The sequence below is a fragment of the Marmota monax genome, unplaced genomic scaffold, assembly GCF_021218885.2.
Source record: "Marmota monax isolate L192 unplaced genomic scaffold, Marmota_monax_Labrador192_F-V1.1 WCK01_AAM20220418_F8-fsc00028, whole genome shotgun sequence".
NCBI lineage: Eukaryota > Metazoa > Chordata > Mammalia > Rodentia > Sciuridae > Marmota > Marmota monax.
Window position 1 is genome coordinate 4,982,420 of NW_026694779.1, and position 25,529 is coordinate 5,007,948.

At 39.5% G+C, this 25,529-nt stretch overlaps 1 pseudogene; it reads right to left on the reverse strand.

Moving 5' to 3' along the window:
• Nucleotides 1-731: 731 nt before the first annotated feature.
• Nucleotides 732-2,595, reverse strand: LOC124079818 (derlin-1-like; annotated as a pseudogene).
• Between the last annotated feature and the right edge of the window lie 22,934 nt (nucleotides 2,596-25,529).

A 25,529-nucleotide genomic window follows, 5' to 3' on the forward strand; every position in this document is an offset into this window, starting at 1 on the left:
CAGGTTGGTTTAATATACACACATGTACAGAGATTTATTTTTAGGAACTGGCTCAAGCAGTTGTGTCAGTGTAGCAAGTCCCAAATCTATAGGCTATCCTGGAGAGCTATGGAAGAGTTGCAGTACAAGTTCAAAGGCAGTCTGCTGACAGATTGTTGTCTGGCTCAGGGGAGTTCAACCTCTACTTCAATTGATAGGGTGAGGCCCACCCACATTATGAAAAGTAATCTGCTTGATTCGAAGTCTGTTTATTAAAATGTTAACTTCATCCAAAATACACCTCCACAGAAACATCTAGAAGAGCTTTTGATGGCATATCTGGGAACCGTGATCCAGCCAAACTGGACTACCACAGACTTGTTCTCACCCTGTGGGATGTCTTTCAGGATGCAGATTTAAATCCCCAGGTAGGAACAGCAGCAGATCCTCTTATGCTTCCATGAGCCCTGTGCCATCAGGAAAAAGGAGACCATATAAAATGGCCCAGCACCATGAGAATGAGCATTCAATTGTGGATCATTAAATGCCATAATGCTGTTCAGTCACCTAAAATGAATGACATGGAAAGCTATTTATTTGTGTTTAATACAGATAAACATTTCAAAATCAGAACAGTGAGCCAGGGAATGTATGTGTGTGTGGGTCTGTGTGCCCACAGCTAACAGGAAGAGACGTCAATCCTTACAACATTCATACAAAGTTTTTTTTTTTGTTTGTTTGTTTTTAAGGGCAAAAAAAAAGAAAGACAATTTTAATAGGGCACTTCAATGAACATACATCCAGAATAAGAATGAAATGGAATCAATGCCCAGGAGCCTCTCAAAGGGAGCATCTCCCTGTGGCCAATGTGATTTGAAACCTCCCTATATAACAACCCAATGACTCTGGGTACACAAAGCCAATATGTCCTGCAGAGGAAACACAAAAGGATTGTGTTCACCATAGTTTAAAATGAACTCCTGTGTTAGAAGCAACTCCACTAAAATTTTGATCACTTAATTAGAAAACTGCCTAGTTATAACCCTCAACCCTCATTAATAGCGGTATGGGCCCATCCTGACTCCGTGGTGTTTCATTAAGAACACCTGAAGAGGTGGCTAATGGTTGCTGTGGCTGTCAGATTGGCACAATCCCCAAAGCTAAGAAAGTTTTTTATGCACTGCTTCAGTATTCTCCCTATTGAAACAGTTCTGCCACCAAAGGGGAAAATAACTGTGAACAAGTTCTTTGTGACCAAGCCTTGGCAAAGTCAATAAATAAGAGTCTGCCAAAGGCAGAACCATTTTATGGGCAACCCCACTAGCTGAAACTTTAGGGGATTGGGAAAAGTAGAAGGGAGATGTGTGTGCAAGAAAGAGACAAGAATCCTTTTCACAGGGTTTGGTAACCCCACCCCAGGTGCCCAACTCGGTGCCAGCAGACTGGGAACCGCTAAAGCCCATTATTCAGACAAAAAAGGAAGAAAACACACCAAAAAAATAGTCAGTTTTGAAATTTGCACAGTTGATATTTGTTCTTCATAGCAGTAAGGACTTGAATGAGAATCATGAAACTTGAGAAACACTTGTATTTTCCTTCAGCATTTAAAAAAATTTGTCTCATACTGAAAGACTACATTCAGTGTGGGTCAGGTCCAACAGCGTTAGCTAGACTTGGTGTTGTTAAGCGCACCCAGCAGTGGGAAGAAACGTTGCCTGAGTGGAACGGCTGGTGGGCAGGCCAGATGCCACTCCTTCACTGGTCTCCAAGTCGAAAGCCCTGGCCCCAGTTGTGTCTACCACCTCCGCCATTTTGATCAGCAGCTCGCCTCATGCTAGCAGGGGGGAACACCGAATCCTGACACCCCGCCTCTCCTGCTGGGCAGCCAGCGGTACAAAAACTGAGGTGTGGATAGAAAATTTCTTCCTCCCAAGTCCATTGGGTATCTGAACATCAGGAAGAAATAAAGATGTCCAACAAGATTTCCAATTAGCTCATTGATTACCGAGCCTCCAATGATATAGTTAAATCCAAGGGTAACCCACGGTAAATATCAGGCCTTAAATCGTGTTCCAAACCAAAATGATACAATCATGTCTCTGTTCAGCTGGGCCCAGACATAAAGTACTGACATGATCAGAGGAATCATCACCAACTGCATATCCATTGCTAAGCCAGTAATCACGATGCAAATCCAGTTAAAAAGAAGCATGAATAAATAGTCTGCCGGCCTCCCATCAAATGCTCCTGCTTCAAGTCGTGTAGAATACTGATATAAGAAATACAAATTGACCAAATAAAGAAATCCAGTTCCTGGACCCACAGGAAAACAAAAGGTGGCAGTGATTGGCCTCCAAATCTGGAAGCCATAGAGGAAAGCTTTGGGCCAGAGGAAGAAGTAGGCTGGGTTGATGAGGCCCAGTTTGCCGACCAAGGGGACCGCGACGGTGGTAGCGAACCAGTAGCGCGTGATGATCGGGATGCTCCTGAACCAGTCCCTGATGTCCGACATCTTGGCCTCTCAAGTCGCCAGGATGCACACAGCCGCGGGTCTGTCCCTGCAGGCACCCTCACTACGCGGCCGGCTCAGCGAGGGGAAGGTGTCGAGGCGGAAGCCGCCGAAGCCGCGGTGATACAAAGTTTTGAAAACACAAAAATTACAGTTTATGGCTAAGGAGAATAAAAACACATATGTAAAAGGAAACCCCATACTCATAGGAGTCAGTGCCCCTGGGGAGGAGGATGGTGAGTGGGTGATACAGCAGGGGCGGGCAGGGGGCTTTGTACACACACCTCAGAGCTTTCCTTTCTCCTCATTACCAAAGGATTTGACACAACTAAGAATAGATATTAAGATTTGACAAAGTAAACAAGCAAACAAAAAAACGAAGCTGTGCTTATTTCTGACATAGCTAATAGCTAGTCTATTAGGTAATAGGTACAAGGGTGTGTGTTTTATTATTTCATATACTTTTTAAAAATATGCCTGAACAGTGTAATAATAAAATTGTCAGAGCATTTCCTTTTTCTCTCAAGAGTTCCTGGCGAAGATTGGATGTCTAGTTGTTGCTCTCTTGCAGCTGCTTTATTTCTCACATTCAACACACACACACACACACACACACATACACACACACACAGAGGTTATAGTGTCTATTCAGACAAGGGGTGGGAAGCAGGGCTGGCGCTCTCCATCAGAAGAAAATTCCTGCAGGCCTCTGTGTACTAATCTATTCCCGTGGCTGAGCCCACTCTATTTAGAGCTCAGCAGTGGATCTTGAGCATCCCAACAGGGAACACAATGAAACTGCTCCCAGGAGAAAGCTAGGAATATGTAAGTAGTTCAACAAGCCTCTTCTCTCTGAACTCTTCTGAAGGCCCAGACCAAAAATGGTTACTGGATATCAAGAAGAAATCCCTATTTAAATTTGGTAAAGTAGGGGATTGAATAAATAATTTTTGTGTTAAAAATTGTTGATTACAATTAGCTGAACAAGGATTGATGGTATTATTTCTAATTCTGTTAGTCACAATTTCATACATGTGGAAGGATGGGAGTTACATTGGATGGTCAGAAATATACAACTGTCTTTGTCATGGCCCATGAGTTCATTGTTTTAACAATACCAGTGTGAATCTTGAATGGATCCTCTCATCAAGTAGATTGGGAATAAAAACATTTTAGAGAATGGATTTTGGTTTGGAGTGTCACCTGAACATTTTGATGTGTCACTCAAATAAATAAAAAATATTTGCATACCTGCCAGTTAGAAATGAAATGGCATACTTCAGATGTAAATTAATCACACTGATATTAATTTCTAATAAAGAGCAGGTAGCTCATTTGGTATACTCCCTTAGCCATACAGAGTAGAAAGCAGAGTATATACAAATGCCCTACAGATAACATTGGTATATGGGAGACAAGTCGCAGTTTTTCCAAGAAGCAAAATGTAAGGTTGGTTTTGATGATGCTAATTGTATGTCTGTTTGGGGATCATTAACAAAGGAATATTAACTACTTTCAATGATGTAATTACCACTTAATATTCATTTATTGACCATGTGATTATTGAGTTCTTACTATGTGCCAGGTATTCCTAGGTATTAGTCAGCTTTCCATTGCTATGACAAAATACCTGAGAAAATCATCTTAAGTCATGAAAAATTTATTTTGGCTCCTGGTCTTAGAGAGTATAACCCATATTTTCTTGATCCCATCACTCTGGGCTCATGATGAGTCAGAACATCGTGGTAGGGAGTGTGTGGTGGAACAAAATTGCTCACCTCCAGCTAGGGTTGTGGCTCAGCAGTAGAGCGCTTGCCTTACATGTGAGAGACCCTGGGTTTGATCCCCAGCACCATATAAAAATAAATGAATAAAATAAAGGTATTGTGTCCAACTACAAGTAAAAAAGTAAATATTTGAAAAAACATTGCTTACCTCATGGCAGATGGGAAACAGAGTTGGCTGGAGACAGGACATATACTCTGCAAGGACAAACCCCAGCCACCTACTTCTACCAACTAAGCCCCACTTTCTAAAATTTCCTCTACCACCTAATAGCTCCACCAGCTGAGGACCAAGCCTTCAACATGTGAATCTTTTAGGGACACACAAGATCCAAACTGTAACAGTTAGTAAGTTCAACCTGTCCTAATAGAGCTCATGTAGTCACCCTTTGAGGGTGAGGCAATTGACTGATGAATTGGGGGACAGGTGAGAACAGTCAGCCATATCCCTAAATTTCCAGTCTGAGCAACCAGAAGTTGGGAGTTGCCATTAATTGATGAATGTATACGGTGGGAGCAGGCAGGGGAAAGGAGGCTGATCAGAAGTTCATTTCTGGAGATGCTCTAGTAAACTTTCCATGATATACCTATATAGGCATGTCACATAGGTAGCTGGGAGGAAAGGCATTGAAGGCAGAGAACATGGACAAATCTTAGTTTTATTGCTGGCATGAGGGGAGCAGAGAAATGAAGCTAATGTGGTTTGGTGGGGGGTAAGAGCAAGAGACAATTTTGTTTTGCTTAAATTGGGGAAAGCAGTAGTAAATTTGGGCACAGAGGGTGAATGACCATAGCAAGTAAGGATATTGAACAGGCCAGGCAGGAGGCCCTAATAAGACATTATAAGGAATTGGGGTTTTATTAGAGCATCAGGAAGCCATTGGGATTTTAAGTGGAGCAATCTGACAAGAGCAAAATTCCATTTGGAACAGATCCCTCTGGCTGCAAGGGACAAAATGGATTGAAAAGTAGCCAGAAAATTCGCAGGACAAATTACTGGAGGCTCTGAGTACATCAGTGACTTACCCAAAGTCATCAGCAGATAGTACATCCCTGATAGAGCCAGGTTGGAACCCAGGCTTCCCGATTCCAGAGTCCTGGCCTCTGCTGTTAGGTGCTATTGGACAGAGATTCATGTAACTTTTAAGTTGGAAGAGCTCTTAGAACTGCTGATCCCTGCCTCTGGAGGAAACAGGACTTGAGCTTTTCAGAATCAGTAGTTTGCAAATGGAATCATAATTCCCATGCACCAGGCGGAGGTTGCTATTTAAAGTCCATTTCTTGAAATCCTTTGTAAAGTCAAGAATCCTTTTGTAAAGCAAATAATCCACTCTCCAGTTTAGCTGGGGAGAAAATGCCATTCTTCAAGTATCAGATAAATCTGTAAAACTGAAATCTGCCTGCCAATGTCCTTATTATTCAAGGACAGGAGTTGTGGTGAGATGGAATGGAGAGAAGTGGGAGGAGAAGGCCTCCTGAGGACCAGTGTCCTTAGTTCTGCATGATGGAGCTTCTAGACAGACTGGATGTTATTCTTCCAAGGTTTCTAGTCATTTCAGCACTAAGGAGTCTTAGCATTCACTTTATGAATCCAGGAGCCACATGGAAGACAGAGTGTTACTATCTCTTCAATGCTGATTTTTTCCATCTGAGAACTATTCCTCTTCTATCCCATCCCCACCAGGTGATTCTGGTAGAACTGTCAATCAGAACTGCCATCTGATCCCTTGTTTGGGCATATCACCAGGTCTGCCCTATTGGAACTTCCCCAGCCTCTCATCTGAACAATTTTTCCATGGATTATGAACACCAAGGACAAAAAAATAATAAACTTGAAATTGCAGATAGTCAACATGCATCTGCTTGAGAATAAAACCAAAGAGTGGTAGAGAGAACTAACTATGGAGAATAATTAAAGCAGAACCCTGGTGATATTGCCTCTAGTTCTAGGCCAGCCCATACCTGAATCCAACAATGTCATCCCCTTTGGATTTTCTAGTTTTACTGAGCAATACATTCTCTTTGTTTGCTCTGTACCTTAAGGTCTCACTAAAAAAATGGAATAAATAATATGACCTAGTTTATAGCTTGTAGTAAATACTACAGTAAATACAGAATATGAACACTTAAGGATGTGCCTGGAATAGACCAGTTAACTGTTGTTATGTAACAAGCTATTCCCAAATTTAATGTCTTAATTATTCATTGAGATCATAGTTCTGTGGTTGGCGATTTAGACTGGGTTCTACTGGATGGTTATTCTTATTTCGCTCTGCTCACTCAATGCATCTGCCATCTGTTTCAGAGATGGCTCATTTCATCTATATGTGGTCTCACCCATACTCCAGGAGGCTTGCCCACATCTTTCCCCCCACGGTGGCTAGTTGGAGTTTCACTTGGTCTTTTTGTCTGTGAGTGTGTGGTACTAGGGATTGAACCCAAGCACTCTTAACCACTTAGCCACATCCCCAGCCCTTTTTATTTTTTATTCTGAGACAGGGTCTTTCTAGGTTGCTTCTAGCCTCACTAACTTGTTGAGGCTGGTTTTGAACCTGCAATCCTCCTGCCTCAGTCTCCTAAGCCACTGGTATTATAGGCATGTGCCACCACACATAGCTCCATTTGGAAGAGTAGAAGCATTCAAGTTCTCTTGATGCCCAGGCTTGGAACTGGAACACATTTTCTTCTACTGGGCTTATTCTCATATGACTTCCCACGTACACTCATGGAATGGGAAGTCCTAAGGTCAGCCCAGATCTAAGAGGTGAGGAGGTAGGTTCTATCTCTTTGTGGGAGGAGCTATAGTCAACTTGCAAAGAACATGAATAGAGACAGAACTGTGAGTGATTATGTCTACTTTTTGAATCTACAACACTAATAAGCATTCAGTAAATCTCATTGTATTACTAATATTACATTGTATTACTAATATTATTGTTTAATCTATCTTAGTTTCCTATCACTTGTTACAAATGTTACCACCTTTGCATATTATCACCTTTGCTCCTAGACTTTTAAAAAAGATTAGCTTGGGATCACATTGTTTTATTTCTGGGACTTATGAAAACCCAGGTACAGGGCTGGGGTTGTGGCTTAGGGGTGGAGTGCTTGCCTATCATGCATGAGGCACTGCGTTTGATCCTTAGCAGCTCAGAAAAAATAAAATAAAGATATTTCTATAACTAAAATAAGTATTAAAAAAAAGAAAATCCAAGTACACTTTGCTTCTAGAAATACATACTTTTCCCCCTAACTAGAAATACATATTTTGCTGATAAGTGAGCACCAGTTCTGCACATTAGCCTATGAATTAGGTAGTTAAATGCTGGATTAAAAAAAATGACTCCAAAATTTAGCACTTAAGAAAAAAAACAGTCACTTATTATCTCTTACAATGTGCCTGGGTCAGGTGTTCCTGAGCTATATGGCTGAGCAGTTCTAGATCAGGGTATCTTGTTAGACTCCAGTCATTTGTCAACCAAAATTACAGTCATCAAAAAATTGGGGGCTGGAAGACCCAGTTCCAATTTGACATGCTCATGTGACTGAGAAGTTAGTGCTGGCTTTAGTGGGAGACCCCAGTTCCTTCTTTATGTGATCCCAGGCTTGGGGCTCTTCATGGGCCCTCTTGACATGGTGGCTAGCTTTCCCTAAGTGAACCATCCTAGGTAGAGTCCAGGCTGATAACTGAGCACCAGTTCTGCACATTAGCCTATGAATTCGGTAGTTAAATGCTGGGTTTAAAAAAAAAAAAAAAGACTCCAAATAACACCATGCATGCTATTTAACAAAGTCTTACAACAGTGAATGACTGTAATTCCTCTGTTGTATTTTGTCTGCTCAGCAAGACCTTGGAAATTGCCAAGCTTTAATGATCCAGTTAAGACAATACCCCCTTCCTTTTTTTTTTTTTTTGTTTGCAAGTTTCTCTCCATTGGTTTACATTTTGTAATTATTTATATTCTTGATTGCTTCATCTTTAATTGTTTCAGATTTGAGGGAGAAAATATTGAGATCATTCAGTTCTTCTTATGAATTGTATTTATCCCTTTCAGGAATAAATACATTGTAGATTTTCATGCTTATTAATTTTTGATTGTTGAGAATATCAAGTTATGCAAGGTGAGCCATGAATACATTCAGATTCATTACTTAAACAAATTCCAGCATGACTATTAACACAGATTTGATTATTTTCATTATTGTGTCACTGAAGATATTACCAATAATCAGTTTCTTCTGTTTCTAAATCCAGCTGAGGATTAGCATAAACCTTTCCCTTTGTTATTATAATGACAAAAAACGTGAGGTGGATCTTTCTTTCTTTATTTTTTTATAGGGGGATTGTGGTTTTGATTTAAAGTATGAAAGATTTATAGTTCCTTTGTGATATTGATATATGAAGAGAAAATATCAGCAGTACAATTTTCCACAATAACTAGAAATGAACAGTGCTTCTTTATCAGTCAACAATTATGGGATGCCTACTGTTTGCCTCAGAATAAAAAATCATTATCAGCCTCGGGTAAAAGCAGGCTTGCTATTGTGTGTTTATAAATAGAAGTGCTATTATTATCCAGCACTAACAAAAACGCTTTTGTTTTTCCTGGATTAGACATGACTTTTTATTTGTATTGAATTGAATATCAGTGTGAGCAGCTGATAAGTTAGCACAAGTTCTGCACATTAGCCTATGAATTAGGTAGTTAAATGCTGGATTAAAAAAAATGACTCCAAAATTTAGCACTTAAGAAAAAAAACACAATCACTTAGTGTCTCTTACAATGTGTGTGGGTCAGGTGTTCGTGAGTTATATGGCTGAGCAGTTATAGATCAGGATATCTTGTTAGACTCCAGTCATTTGTCAACCAAAATTACAGTTATCAAAAAATTAGGGGCTGGAGGACCCAGTTCCAATTTGACATGCTCATGTGACTGAGAAGTTAGTGCTGGCTTTAGTGGGAGACCCCAGTTCCTCTCTATGTATGTCATTTCTTGGGGCTCTTCATGGGCCCTCTTGACATGGTGACTGGCTTTCCCTGAGTGAACCATCCTAGGTAGAGTCCAAGCTACAGGCCTTAGTATCTTTTATGACCTAACCTTGGTAGCCACTCATTATCACTACTACTATATTCTGTTTGTCACATGAGTCGTCCCTGATTCAGCACACCAGGAAAGTATAAAAGGATGTGAAAACCAGCAATTAAGGATCACTGGTGGCTCTTTTGGAGGCTATCTGCCACTGACTGTCATCAAGTGATAATATAATACCTCCTAAAGCCAGCTTTAACAGTAATCTGAGATTCAGTACATTTTTATGCCATATCTGCTAGTTGTGTTCTGTTCCATGTATATGTATAAACAAATGAGTTATATCTTCAGGCCCTGCAATTTCTACAAGCACTTGTTGGATCCTTTACTATAGAAATAACAATCCTCTGCTGTCTTTTCTAGAAGAATCCAGTGCTCACTCTCTTTTTCCCACAAACATGTGATATCAAATAAGCTTTTCAGAATCTTCTTCATGTTGTGAACATACTTTTCAAGAAGAACATGTTCACATATAACTTCAGTTAAACAGGTTGAGTATCCCTAATCCCCAAATGCTCCAAAATGTTTTTTTAAATATATTTTTTTAGTTATTGATGGACCTTTATCTTATTAATTCATTTATATGCAGTGCTGAGGATTGAACCCAGTGCCTCACACATGTTAGGCAAGCATTCTACCATTGAGCCGCAATCCCAGCCCTCCTAAGTCTTTTTAACACTATATTCAAAACGTTTTAGATTTTGGAATATTTCTGAATAGGGATACTCAACCAGTGAAGCCTCTGCAAATTCACCCCCACTCCCAAAAAAATCCAAAATCTTAAAGTCACTAAGTCTGTGGTGCAGCAATAGAAAAGGAATACAAATTTTAACCTGTTCTCTTTTGGCAAGTGTGGGAGGGGAGACAGTAGGAGGAGAGGCAATGTAAATGGGAACCCTAGACCCAGGATTGTGACTCATTTCCATCCAGTTACCAGCCATGTGACTTCCATCAAATGCATGATCCCTCTGAGACTGTTTTCTTGCCTGCAAAAAAGGAAATTGTTGAAATTCTCAGAATTGTTGAAAATCTTCAGAGGCAATGGTAAAGAACTAAGAATGGTTAATGGTATAGATAAGTGCTACACATATGTTAGCTATTCTTACCCTGGGAGAAGTTTCTAGAATATTGGGTTTGTTGGGGTGGAGGAACCTGAGAATAGGATTGATCATTAATAGTAACAATCAGACATTTTTGGCAATTTAATGATATATTTTTGTATTTTATCCCATTTAATCATCACTACTATATAAGGAAGACACCATTAACATCATTATTTCTCTTAGGCTTTTTTATTTTAAGATACTTATAGATTCCCAAGAAGTTACAACAATAGTACAGAGGGAAAAAATAGTAAAAAGAGGTCCCATGTACCTTTTCCCCCCAGATTATAATGGTATCTTTTGTAATGTTGTCCATTATCAAAACCATAATGAGGATGAATAGGTACAATACCATTAACTACAATATGGACCTTATTTAAGTCTCACCATTTTTAAAAATATTTTTTTGGTTGTTGATGGACTTTTATTTTATTCATTTATTTATATGTGGTGCTGAGAATTGAACCCAGTGCCTCACACATGTGAGCCACAACCCCAGCCCAAGTCTCACCATTTTTAATTTCATTCTGTAGATGAAATAACTGAGGTTTACTTCAACTGATGATTTTAAGTTTCCCTTGAACATTGTAATCAAATTATATAGATTTATAAAACAATAATTTGTCTCCACAGGATTTTTAAACACAGTGGTAGATTACAGTGGGAAAAATGGAGCACCCACTTGGCCAGTGTGACAGATTAACACTCAGGTGTATTTTTAATTGCAATGTTTTGTTTTTGAGTTTTGAGTCAAAATTTTTTCTTCTTTTTTGTAAAGAAGAAAGATGACATTGTTGAGTTTGTTCGTTTTAGGGCAAGATGACATAGACGCTGACAAGATCGCAATGCTCCAGATATATGTAGGACAATCTGCACCCCTGGTACCAAATCTCAACGACCATAAAGATGTGAAAAATAGTCTCAATTCTTCTTTTACTTACCACTGAAGGCAAAAATTTGAACATGAAATAAAGCCGAAAATAACCAAGAAGTCAGTTCAAGATCTAGGTAAAAGTGGCTTGGACCCCCGCAGTTAAACAGTTTGTGGGAGTTTTCAAGATTTTAGTGAATTCTTCAAAGGGATTATATTCCCTTACCTGCTGTCTCCAGGGATTCTATTCCCACACACGTTTGTCTGTACTTCTCTGTGTAATTGGATCTCCTTGAGTTGTATGCAAACTCTTCTGGTTTAAAGTATTTTGAGAACTTCAGACTTAATGGAAGGTTTTAGAGGGATGGTGAAGATGTCTACTGCCTATATTTGCACACAAAATGACTTTCATCTTGGATCTTATCTTTCTTAAAATTCTTTGGAGCTTATCATCTGCCAGATGGCTCTCCTATATTATAAGTCCCTTCCTCATTTTCTCTTCTTTTCATGTATCTTTCCTTCTCTTGGGAGAAAAATATGCATCTTGTTCTTTCTTTTGCCCTCCTGGCTCCAATCCTTAAACTTACATTACCTGTTCAAGTAATTTTAAATGATTTCTCTAACAATGTAATTTATCTCCCTAAGATGACATCTGGTGCCAGCTGTTAAGATGAAATGCCATGTTGCTATTAATTTCATTATACTTTAATGATTCATTTGGCTGGTTGACTTTTCAGTATTCCTATTATTGTGAATTTTTTGAAGCTCCTAAAGGACGTTTATTATCTTTTCATTTTTCCTCCTTTCCTTAGCAGAATGCCCTAGGACAGGCTTGCTGCAGATATTGCATCTTTCATTAATGAATGACTCAATCCTTGCCATATCTTGAGTAGAGTCTTCCGCTGTGTCCAAAAGCTACTTCTACTTCCTCTTGCAAGAGAAACTGAACGTGGCATGGCCCATCACGGTGTTGCAATACCAGTTTGAAACCACAAAGTTAAAGGAAGTACTAGCAGATGAAAAGTTTTCAAGTAAAGATTTTATTAGAGTCCCATCCACTTCAGTTTTAGACATTGGGATGGGAATATGGCTCAGTGGCAAAGTGCTTGTATGAAGCCCTAAGTTTGATCCCTAGCACCACAAAAACAAATAATGTTAAGTATGACTTTACTCTCCTAGTCCTGTCTTCCCTTCTCCCTGTTGACCTCACAGTGCCCCCAATGCAAGTAGAGTGTTTTGCACAGGATGGGTCCCCAGAAAATATTTATTAATATAATGGGGAATAGTACAGTTTTCCCTTGGTTTTTGCAGGAGATTTGTTCTAGGACCCCCATGAATACAAAATCTGCAGATACTCAAGCATCTGATAGAAGATGTCTTAGTATTTGCATAAAACTTATGTGCATCGCCCTATATGCTTTAAATCATCTTTAGATTACTAGAAAGACCTAATGCAATGTAGAAACTACACAATAATTTTTACACTGTATTTTTTGTGGAATAATGACAAAAAAAATCTACACATGTTCAGTACAGCTATAATCTTTTTCCAAATATTTTTAATCTTCAGTTGGTTGAATCCACAGATGCAGAATTTGCAGATACAGAGGGCTGTGTGCATTACTGCAAATGCACTGAACTGATACGCTTTTGAGGAGCCATAAACCAGACAGGCCTCTGTTTCCTCTCTCCTAAATTGATTCCTATGTGTCATAAGTAACTGATCAACTGGCCCTTTGGAAAACAAGGTTGTAATATGAGCTGGACATTTGTAATGTTTGTTGCTATAACAGGAGGAAAGAGTAATGAATTTGATAGTTTCAGGAAAATACTACTTTGTTTTTGTGGTTTAGATATGAAGTCTCCTGTGGAAGCTATTGTGTAAGAAAATACAAGAATGTATAGAGGTGAAATAATTGGGTTATGGAAGTCTTAACCTAATCAGTGCATTAATCCACTGATGAGGATTAACAGGGTGGTAACTGTAGGCAGGTAGATGTGGCTATATCTTGTCCGTGGTGAGTGGAGCACTCTGCTTCCTGATTGCCATGTCCTGAGCTGCTTTCCCTCCATCACACTCTTCACCATGATGTTCTTCCTCACTCTAGCTCATAGCAATAGAGTAGGCCATCTATGGACTGAGACCTCTGAAACTGTGAGCCAAATAAACTTTTCCCCTTCTGATTTTTCTTGTCAGGTCTTTTGGTTACAGTAACACAAGATGATTAAAACAATTGCTTGATATTTTTTGTCTCATGATGCTGTCTGCCTAGCAATTCATGCCTAACCTTTGCATTCTGAGCACAAATTCTGGGAAACTGCTATTCATTTCCTCCCACTCCCCAAATGCATTTTAGTTAAATCCCATGCAGAGCCAGGAGTGGGTGGTACGCATCTACAAGCTGTGTCTCCTGTCACTTCTTATCAGCACAGCATAGTCAGGTGTGATGGGGAGCTGGGGTTGTGGTGGGCACGGCTTCACCACTGGTGCTGACTGAAGGGAAAAAAAAAAACAGTCTAATGTGATTAGTATTTGACTGAGCATTGGGGATTTTTCCATATAAAAAGAGATTTTTGAAATGTAACTTTAGGATGATCTCTGGGGGGGAATAAACTGCATCATCATCAGGCCCAGATAGATAGGCTGCTTCTGCGTGTGTAAGATGGCTGGTGTGACAACCCTGGGAACCCCCGTCTCAAGCCCCATTTCTCTTAGTCAACTGAGCCCTTCTGTATGTGTGGCTGGGTCTGGCCATGTCTCCTCTTATATCAGAATAGGTATTTGAAGCCTCTAAAGGATTGCATCTCACCCTTCCCACTTCATTTACTCACTTATTCATTCCCCAGTACCCACTTCTACACTGCTCTTCATGAAGCATAGCACCAAGAACTGTAGATACAACACTGGGAAGCCCAGGTGTGATCCTTTTCTCCAGTTGGTTGTAGTATCGACTGGTAAAGAGACTCAGAGATGGACAAAGCAGAATGGTACCTGCAACCAAGCAGCTAGTGCTGCACACATCATAGGGTACCTAGGAAGGGCCTGCAAATACTGGTGGAAGGCTTTCTGAGGCTACTGAGTTTTAAAGAACAAGGAATCAAGCAGATGAATTGAAAGATATTGGCAGAAGGGACAGAGAGAGGGAGAGGAAGGGCCTTTCAGAGGGAGGGCACCTTGTGGGGAAAGGCCCAGGGAAAAGGAATAGTAATGAGCATCATGAGACAGATCTGTAAGAGGTGAAAGGTTCAGGCTGCAGAGGTAGCCCCCAGACCTCATTCTCTAACATGCCTATGAGATGGCAACAGGGACTCCCATGTCTTAAGCCACCTGGTTCACTCCAGTCTCATTAGACAGTGGTATGGTTATGAGGTATTCTCCAGAGCTTCTGTGTTAATATAGGAATATTAGGAGCTGAAATGATTGGATTATGAGAACTGTAACCTAAGTGGTCCAGCCTAGTTTGAATGGACTAACTAGGTAGTAACTGTAGGCAGGTTAACAAAGATGTGGCTAGATAAAGGTGTCACTGGGGACAAGCCCTGGAAGGATATATCTTCCCTGTGATTCTTGGCTAGCCATGAATGACACAGTCCTCCTCCACCATGCTCTTCTGCCATGATGTTCTGCCTCATCGTGGGCCCAGAGCAATGGACTTGGTTGATCATGGACTAGACCTCTGAAATCATGAGCCAAGATAAAGTTTTCCTCCTCTAAGTTGTTCTTGTCAGGTATTTTGGTCAGTGACACAAAACTGACTAACATAGGTACCAAAAATTTATTCTTTCTCTTTTCAAAGTTGCTTATGTCAATGTCTCAATCACCTAATGGTGTACTAAAGATGAAAAATGCTTACATATTAGCCTGAAACTGAAACTTCTAGAAGGAAACAGTGGACCACTTCAAGACTTTGGTACAGGCAATGATGTTCCAGATAGAACTTTAATAGCACAGGAAACTAGAGTAAAAGTTGACAAATAGGATTACATCCAATCGAAAGTCTCTTGCACAGTAAAGGAAAAGCAACCAACAATGTGAAGAGATAAACTTATAGAAAGGGAAAAAAAAAACATGTGCCTGCTAATCATCTGACAGGGGGTTAATGTATAGAATATATAAAGAACTAATAAAAAGCCCTTAACAATAATAAATAATACAATTTAAAAAATAAGCAAATGATCTGAAAAGATGCTTCTCAAAAGAATAAATAGAATTTGGCCAACAACTAAATGAAGAAATGTCCAGCATCCCTAGCTGTCAAAGAAGTGGAGAAAAGGAGCTTCTTATATATTTTTTTTAGTAGAAACATAAATTAATAGAGCCACTTTGGAAAACAGTATTGAGGGTCCTCAAAAAATTAAAAATGGATCTGCATACGATCTAGCTAACACACACACACAAAATGAAATTAGAATACAGAAGAGGTACATGCATGCCCATGTTTATTGCAGCACTTTTCAAAGTAGCCAGAATATGGAATCAGTCTAGGTAGCCATCAACAGATGGATGAATAAAGAAAAGGTGGCATATTATACCAATGGAGCATCATTCAGCCATAAAAGAATGTAATTCTGTCATTCATAGTGAAATTTAAAGAACTGGAGGACATCACATTAAGCAAACTAGGCCAGTCAGAAAGACAAGTATCATACATTTTCTGTCACAGATGGAAACTAAAAAATGTTGACTCGAAAGGAGAACAGGGATACTAGGGGAATTAGCAGAGTAGGGGGTGCCTGTTGTGGGTGTAAAAAGGATTTTTGGCTTTGATCAGGGCATCTACATACATGTATAGAAATAACACACTAAACCCCATTAGTGTATATAATGAATGTGTTAATAAAAATAAAAACATGGTTACAAATTAGCCCAGCAAGTTATCTTTCTACAGGCAATTTTTTCAGGGAATGTAGTTTAAGACAACAGATAACTTTTGATGTTCTGTGCTTGATAGAGTTAGGTAATAAGCATTCAGCTAAGCCAGGCTTAATGTAGCAAGCATAATAATAGTGACTGGACCCTGGATAGCACACCCCTAATCTTATAAGTTATCTCCATTCCTTAAGCCCCATTGCTGTTACCTACTGGGCACCCATTTCTCTGCTTCTTAACTGTATATTTGGGGGGAGAGTTCTGCACACTTTACAGGCTTGGAAGGCACAGTCAGAATGCTAATAGAGCCATCAACCCTGAGATGCCTCCTTCTTGAAGTCTGAGCAAGGTGAACTGTGCAGCTAATACCTTGCGCCTCCTCCTGCATGATTGCAATTAACATCTTATCTGCCCTGTGTCTCAAGTCAAAGCTTTGGCACCATTCCCTGGAGGGTGAGGAAGGACTTTAATTACAGAACGGGTGCACTTACCCACTGCCTGCTGTATTCCGATGTCACCACCCCTGAGCTCCAGAGAGAGGTCAGGCTGATCCTTAGATGTCATGCAGCTCAAATCGAATATTTTAATTTAGAGACTCAGTAAGTGGCTCCATCAATTAAGACGGGCTGTACTTGCAGCATACTTGCTGGGGCACAGCCAGAAGCTTTGATTCATTTCGTTTCTTACTGACCCCATTACACAGTCGGGGGATGGACAAACTCTCATTGGGCACTAGAGAGCTGCCAGAAGTAAAAAGAAGACAAATGATGGAGGAAGATTTTAAAGGGTAGGACTGGCATTTGAAATGACAGTGCATATGTCATCCTGGCTAAATAATGGTACTTGGTGGGGGTCCAGGAAAAGAAGAGTGTATTATTTTATAGTTTGTTAGCAACTAATAAATTTCCATCTCAGTGCATTAGTACGGGTCAGGTTTTTTTTTTTTTTTTTCCTCAAACAAAGCTCAGTGCAAGTGAAGTGGAAGTTTTCTATTAGATTTTTCAGTGTTCCAGATGCTTTACATCTTTTGACCCAGTTAGATGGTAATGAAGCAAGGTGCTGCTTTTCAGAGGGTAAGCTTAGGGTAACTCTCTTCCTTTCCACCTAATCCTGAAACTCAGGGAGGGATTGTACCTGCAGAAGTATGTGTGTGGGAGAGAGAAGATGATGTGAGAAGGAGGTGGAATGGTCAAGTTGACCCAAGTATGGGCACAGGAGTGGACATTAAAAGTCAGGCATGATTAAAACCTATCTCCCTTGTTATTTTATTTCCACCCCCCCCCCCCCACTTTTGCAGTGCTGGGGATGGAACTCAGGACTCATGCATGCTAGGCAAGTTCTCTACCACTGAGCTACACTCCCATCCCTCATCTCCCTTCTTTACCAAATGCATAAGATTCTGCCCTTTTGCCAGTATGCCAATGAGATTATGATGAGCTCATTCTCTATTCCCCCAATTAAAAAGGAAATCTTCTATTTCAACAGATCATGTGGTTGCCAGTGCCCAACTCCAAAGAGGCAGAAAATACCAGTCTTGTGGGGAAGGTTCTTTTGGCAAGGCAAGCATCATCCTCATGGCCTCAGAGAGTCTCTCTCCACACTAATGACTGGTAGGTCTTTGGAATCGATATCACACAATCAGGTGTTTGCAAAGAGGTACCACAGCTAATGACTCACCCCCAGTGTTATTGGTCTCAGATGAAACATAATTTACAATAAAGTATTGTTTTAGCAGACACATCATAGCTGCTTAAAATATGCAGTAGCAATTATTTGCATTTGCTGCCAGGTTATTATCTTGCTTATTTACAAAGAAAGTGGCTAGCTGTCACCCTGGCTTTCTTCCACAGTAAACCATGAATAATTTTTGTTAAAGTCTGTACTTTGAATTTAAACATAACCGGGCCATTATGGCTGGCTGCCGTCATAAACAAGCGTATGATTTGCATGTATAGATGAGCCTATTGGAGATGCAAATGAGGGTGGCCTCATAGAGAACATTATTCTGCTTCTCCTCCATCCTGCAGAATTCATAACCGCCAGGGAAATCGATTCATAACTAAAGGTCTAATCGAGGAGTTAGGACAGGATAATATACAGTTGCCAGAGTGAAGTTTGATATGGAATTTAAATCTTGTCTCAGGTTCCAGGTACCCTGGTTGGAAATGCAAATCATTCCTTTTAAAACTTACTTGCAAATGGATGAAACAATCTCTGAGTTAATGGACTCAATGGGAATTTCCCCCCCACCATGGCAATTTGAGATGCATATTTATTATCAAGTTATTGGGCCCATGACTCCTCTCTTTACATCACTGTTGCCATCCCCAGCATGGAAGCTGTGTTTGGATTCCATCAGATTCTTAAACTTATACTTGTATTAACTTTGGATGATTCTAGTTGAGCATGTCACTAGTTGTGATGGGATTATTCCTGAGCTAAATGATTCTGACTCAGGAGAGCACCCAGGCTTCTAGACCTGGTGGAAGGAAACAGAAATGACAGGAGAGCTCCCCAGGGAAGCACACTATTTATCTGAACTTCCTTCACAGAAGCATTTCCTCAGAAACCTGACAACAGACCCCTGTGGGGAGCTGGGTCTGAGGTGGCACTGGTTTGGTTGAGGCCCCTGTTGTGGACATTGGTTGCAGGTAGGATGAGGAGGTATGTATGGATGAGCATGCGTGTGTGTCTGCACGGTTTTGTTCACCTGTGTATTCTTTACCATCAACTTCCAAGTGGACTGTTGACATTAACCTCCTAATTGGTACATGCTCAGGGTTCCTACAGAGCAAGAGAGCCCCTCCAAAATGTTTTTTTTCTTTTTGGAAAGAATTTAAATACTTGAGAGTGTGCAAATAGTCATTCCATGGAAACCAAGAGCTGCCTCAAATACTCTCAAACATCTTTTCTGATTTAGTATGTGGACTATCTTTTGGTTGGGTCGATGTTGTACCATAACCTTGATATTGGTTGAGACTCTGAACATCTTCCTAGGATCCTGCTGATGGCTTCACCTCCTGGTAGGAGCCAGATGGTGAAGCACTGAGACCAGGGAATAGGGAAAGGAGGAGTGATCTATCCCTGGAGAGTCCAAAGGCCAGGCCTGCTGTAGTTCCTAGTCTAGTTTTGGATAAAATCATAATTTTGTGCAAGGTAAAGACCTCTAGACTAAGTCAAAGGTGCTGGATCTGATTTCTGTCTTTATCATTGACCTGACAAGGTTTGGTGTGGTTGGTGTGTCCTTCAAAGGTTCATATGCTGGAAGCTTGGTGTCCAGTGTGGTAGTGGGAGATGATGCATAACCTTTAAGAGATGGGGCCTGGTGGAATATCCTTAAGAGCAGTGGAGTTATGCCCTTTAAGGTGTTGTGGGACCCTGATCTCTCTCTGGCTTCCCATTTCAAGATAAAATCCTTCCTCCCATCTTTACTCTTCAATCTGCTATTTGGCCCTCACCAAGCAGATGTACTATCTGGACTTTCAGTATCCAGAGCTGTGAGATCAATAGATCTCTTTTTATTCACAAGTATCTTGATTCAGGTATTTAATTATAGTAATGAAACACAAACTAATAACATGGATGTAAGATCTCAGGTTGTTCACTATAGTCCTATTTCAATTCAGCCACTTCCTTAACTGTAATTTTATTCTCTTTCCTTCTTTGGGTTGTAGTGAGTACTTCTTCAAAGGTAAACAACGAAAGCACTTTGAAAATTTAAAAAGTACTTGATAGCATAGGTGCTAAACTTTCTTAAAAGTAGAACTTGGATCCTCTGAAATCAAATCCTACACTGCAGCAAATATTTGAGGAAAGCTTTCATTCTTGGGCAATTTCTTGGAAAAAGTATTTTAACCTTCCCAGTTATTTACAAATGGATGTGATTATCAGAATTGCAGTATGTCAGAACAATTTCTTCTGAAATGGCTTAGAAGATGAGGACCAGACAGGCTAGACATCATCTGTTCTTTTCTTGATAGGTTTGTGTACACACATACACACACATATATACATACATTCATATACATACATAAATACATACATGGTGGGTGTTGTCTCAAAAGATAATTACCTAGTTTTGAACATGTGCTGTTATATAAATCAATGGTTTAACTGGTAAGAGATAAGATCCCTTTTAATTATAATAATCTTTTGAAACAACAAAGAAGAGAAATAATTTTAAGTCGGCATTATGACACATAGTCAGAACAAGTATGTGCCTTCTGATTATTACAATCCTTTATTATATATTATTAGGCAACCTAGTATTCACACAATGTAGAAGTTAGGGATGCACCAAACATGGGAGAAATAAAAATGGGAATCAGTTAAGAAAATTTCTTGATTATGACTGGGTAAATTGTATTTTCCTCCTTCTTGATATATACTGAAAACTATCTACAGAGTTGATTCCCAGCTAGGAAAAACCCTTGGAGAAAATGTGGTCCATCTCTGCACAGGTGATGTTATTGTGGCCCTCTTAGAGGATGTTGAAAGCAAGAAGAGCTGTTGATCTGTATGACTGAAGTATATGTCTGGCACATTACAGATACTCAGTAAATGCTCATTGAATTTTAAACCTTAGGAGCCAGGAATTTCATTGTAGCACACAGTTCAGTGGTAAATAATGGACATGACCAGGAATCACAGTGCTATAAATTCAGGTCAGGAGTTCTGAGTTGTAGACTCAATTCTACCACCAATCGCTTATGCAAAGCTCATCACTTTCTTTAGCCTAAGTTTTTTTCTATGTCCATAAAATTTTCCATTCTAGATGCTTTAGGTGAGTGCTTGTTGTAAAAAGGCAAACACATATCAGTATACCTAGGAAAATGTCCAGTTTTCTCCTCTATAGCAAGTGAACTTGTTGCAGAGATGGATTAGCAAGATCAGACTGTCTATAAGGTAAATTCCAGGTAGTAACAGAAAACAGCTAAATGAGATATTTCATTAATGGCTGAAGTTGGTGGTTGCCATTTATTTATTGCTCCTCAAATTACCTGGAGGAGGGATAAACTTGTCTAGAGCAGAGTTATGGACTGGAAATCAGTCTGGGATATATTAATTATTAGAGTACATTTCTTTTTTTAAAAATATTTTTAGTTGTTGATGGACCTTCATTTTTTAAATTAATTAACTAATTAATTAATTACTTCATATGTGGTACTGAGAAATGAACCTAGTACCTTGCACATGCAAGCACTCTACCACTGAGCCACAACCCCAGCCCCTAGAGCATATTTTTTACAAAAGCATTTTAAGATAAAATGCCAGGCTAAGGTAGAATTTCAATTTTCTAGGTATTCAGAATCTCAGAATAACAGTGCCTGGAATCCAGGATACCAGTAATAAGCCTACCAAAGAGAGAAGAACAGGAATAGATTACCACCTTGTAATTAAAAAGCCCTCCATTTAGAAAACTATCCTTTACACATTTCTGTTTCCTATATGGAAAACCAGATTTAACAAAAATAGTTATGGGATGGATATTCATGTGTTTCCATAAGATTCAACCAAACCAATTATTCTACAGTACTTAGAGATATGAACATGTGAATTAAAAGGCATTGACTTTCTATAATTTAATAGTTGTATACCTAACTGCCACTGTTTTAATGGTGTGAAAGTCCCATGAACAAATCCATTTAGTTTTTTCCCACTTGAAACATGTCAGATAGCCACAGGTTTCCTTGAAGCAATTATAGTAGAAGATCAAATAATTGCAATGTGAGATTGAAACTAGGACAATTTCTTATTATTAATAATGGAGTGAACACACTTATTGGATATCCCTGGTTTTCTGGGGTTTTGGTCATCTCTGAGTTTTGGTTGGTTATATTATGATCCTAAGACAATGTCCCCGTCTAGAATTCATTTACATCTCCAAAGATCATTTCTTTATATAGAAAGGAGAACAACCCACTTGACTATTGTGCATATGAACATTTTCTGGTTGTGATACCAAAGAGTACTTAAAAAACAATTTTTAAAAAATTTTGTTATGTTTTGAGATGAGATCTCGCTCTGTTGACTGAGCTGGCGTGGAATGCCTGGGCTCCATCAGTCCTCATGCTTCAGCCTCCTGAGTAGCTGGGACTACAAGTGTGCACCACCACACCTAGCTTTCCAAAGAGGTTTACTTATAGTGAAGTTTGATCCCTTTCAAGTCCCATTCATATCTACTACTATTTTATTGGATGGTGGCCTCCCATGTACAGTCACGATGACTGATTGCATGAGACTTTTGGGTTTTCAAGGATTACTTGGAAGGCAATTCAAGTATCAAGACATAAAATTTAACCTTTATACCAATTTTTTAATTAATGAAAAAGAATATTTATCTATTTTTACTTTTGCTCCCTGTACCTCTCAGTCTGGAAGAAGTGGATTCTTCCTATATTATCTGGATTTAGGAAGCATGGTTTTCTTAGACTAGTGTTTCTGAAACTGAGGTCTGAGGACTTCCTACCTATAGTCATCTAAAAGTCCAGTTAAAAATTTAGACTCTTTTTTTAAGGGGGGGGGGTACCAGGGAATTGAATCCAGGGGCACTTAACCACCAAGCCACACCCCCAGCCTTTTTTATGTTTTGAGACAAGGTCTTGCTAAGTAGTTTAGGGCCTCCCTAATTTGATGACGCTTGCTTCGAACTTGCCATCCTCTTGCCTCAGCCTCCCAAGTCACTGGCATTATAGGCATGTATCACCACACCTGGCTAAAAACCAGATTCTTGAGTTCTTCTGCAAACCTAAAGAAATAGAACCACCAGGGTTGAATCTCGCATATCTAAATATATAACAGACTTCCTGGGAAATTCTTATGCACATTAGTGGTTGAAAAACACCACTATAGATGTTGATAGACTCCTGTGTGGATAGGGCACCATGTTGCAGATGAAATTGATGATGCTGGAAGCAGGGAGCCAAAGGAGGGTCTGGTGTTTATATATTTACACAGAAGATTTCTGCAATTTCTAGAAAGATCACTGGTGAGTCTGCTGCTCTCCTTGTGGTCATTCTCCATTTAGACAGCCCTCATCCTGATAGGATGAAGTGGCCCAGCACTGTCAGTACCTGATATATGTAAGGTAAAGGACCAGGTAAGTGAATACCAGCACTCACCTTCCCTTTGATCTTAGGAGAGCATCCCCTTTGCCAAGAATTTCCTTTCCTTCAGTCCCATTGAGGCTTTACAATTTAGACATTACCCTTTGAAGAAACACATCTGTGACTTGGTGGGTATGTGGGGAGTTACGTAATATATTATTGTACTTGTGTATTATTTGCAATCCATTGTTCTTGGCTCTTTTGCCCAACATCAATCCATCACACCTGGCTCTTTTCCATCACCATTCATAACTTAATAATGTTTTGGATCTTTCTTATTTCCAACTCAGAAAAATGTGTTGCTTGATTATTCTGGTTTCTATAGCTACGGTTGTAATTTCCTTCAAGGTCTGTCTTTGGGTGTCATATGTTCCCTATAGGTTTGATCTGTGAGGGAGCTCTTCAGAAATTCATCTAGGAGGTATCACAAGGGAAGAAGATATTAGAAGATCAAAGCAGACTGGGTTTCAAAGAATCATCTCTAGTATTCTTCACCATATATTTAGGGAAAAAATACATTTAAAAAATCCATGTACTTGAATTCTCCCATTGGTTCTTTTTATTTTTCTTCCTCCTTTGCTGGAATATTTTCACCTTTCTCTTGTAGCCTGTATGCTCCTTTTTTATCTAATAAATCTTGTGAACCTCTTAAATGTTTCCCCAAGTTCCTCATCTCCATTAGCAGTTAAATTGTGCTCCTTTTGATTTTTCCAATTCACTGAGGTTTCTCTTCTCTTTCTAAGTGTGAGAGCACAGGAAGTTCCTTTAGAACTCTGAGGCATCCACCCTTAACAAGGTATTAACTGTTTTTAAGCTGTCATCTTGAGTTTTTGCTTGCTATAGCAGTGAGATGGCCAAAGTTATTCGTGGGTTTCCTCAGGAAATTAATTAGGAACAGCAAATGTTCAGGGTTCCCCTTTTTTATTTGATGAAGTATGGACCTAATTTTCTTTGAAAATATCTTGCAGGGTGCAGTGGTGCATGCCTGTCATCCCAGTGGCTGGGGAAACTGAGACAGGAGGATTGGGAGTCCAAAGCCAGCCTCAGCAATGGTGAGGTGCTAAGCAATTCAGTGAGTCCCTGTTTCTAAATAAAATACAAAAAGGGCCGGTGGCTCAGTGGTTGAGTGTCCCTGAGTTTCATGCCTGGTATTCCTGCCCATCCCCCACCAACAAAATATGTTGCCAAAGAGAATTTTTGCCTCGAAGGGTTCCAACCCACTGGACAGGATCAAATTTAGAAATATAATATGAACTGACACTGTCACGTCAACCTATCCTCCAGGCAATGATTATTCACTGATTTAGATACTCACCTGTCTTCTTCCTAGCTGAAAGATTGCCAGTGTTGTTTCCTTGTTAGTGGCTCACTTTAAAGAGATTATCTACACATTTGGAAAAAAACCAACCACATGACAAATTTATAGGTAATTTTGACTCAACCTAGCATACAAGGAGAATTTCTTGCCATCTTGGCCAGAGTGGACATGAGATTCTGGAATTCTTTTAGGAGAAATTGTTTCAACAAAACCACAATTGAAATGATTAATGCAGTCATTTGAAAACAACCAAGTTTTTTTTAAAAAAAAAAATTTAGCTTACTTTGTGTCTTTACAGATCTAACTATTCATGCACATGGGCAGAGCCAGGCTGACAGACTTGTCAAACTATGAAAGGCACATGGTAGAAAGGCTTTTTAGTGCTTGATGAAGCATAAATTCAAATGGAACAACAAGAATAAACTCGTTCTTGAGATTTGTAAACATATGCATTGAATGCCTTGAATATTTAATTCACTGGTTCCTAATAATATATGTTGACATGGAAGATAATAAAGTGTAATGACTCCTAACCTCTTAAATGGGAATAATCCCTAAGAGCTGTCACTAAGATAGAAAGATTTAGAGAGTGGCTGGATTTCAGCAGCTAATAATAAAAATACTGCCCTGCTCGAAATAGTGTTGGATGGGTGCTACAACCCACTGAAGGAGGAAAAAATAAAAATAACTTGACATTTGTATATTACTTTGATACTCCATTTTTAGACTTTGTGGGATCTCTTTGCCCATTGTGAATACTTCATATTGCTTAGTGTTAGGATATTCATTATAAAGACAACCTCAAAGACATAGAAAAGGACTGTATTTGAGAAAGTACCTAAAAGATCCAAGATGCTTATAAAGTCCAGTGACTATCTCTGAATTAATTAATCCAATA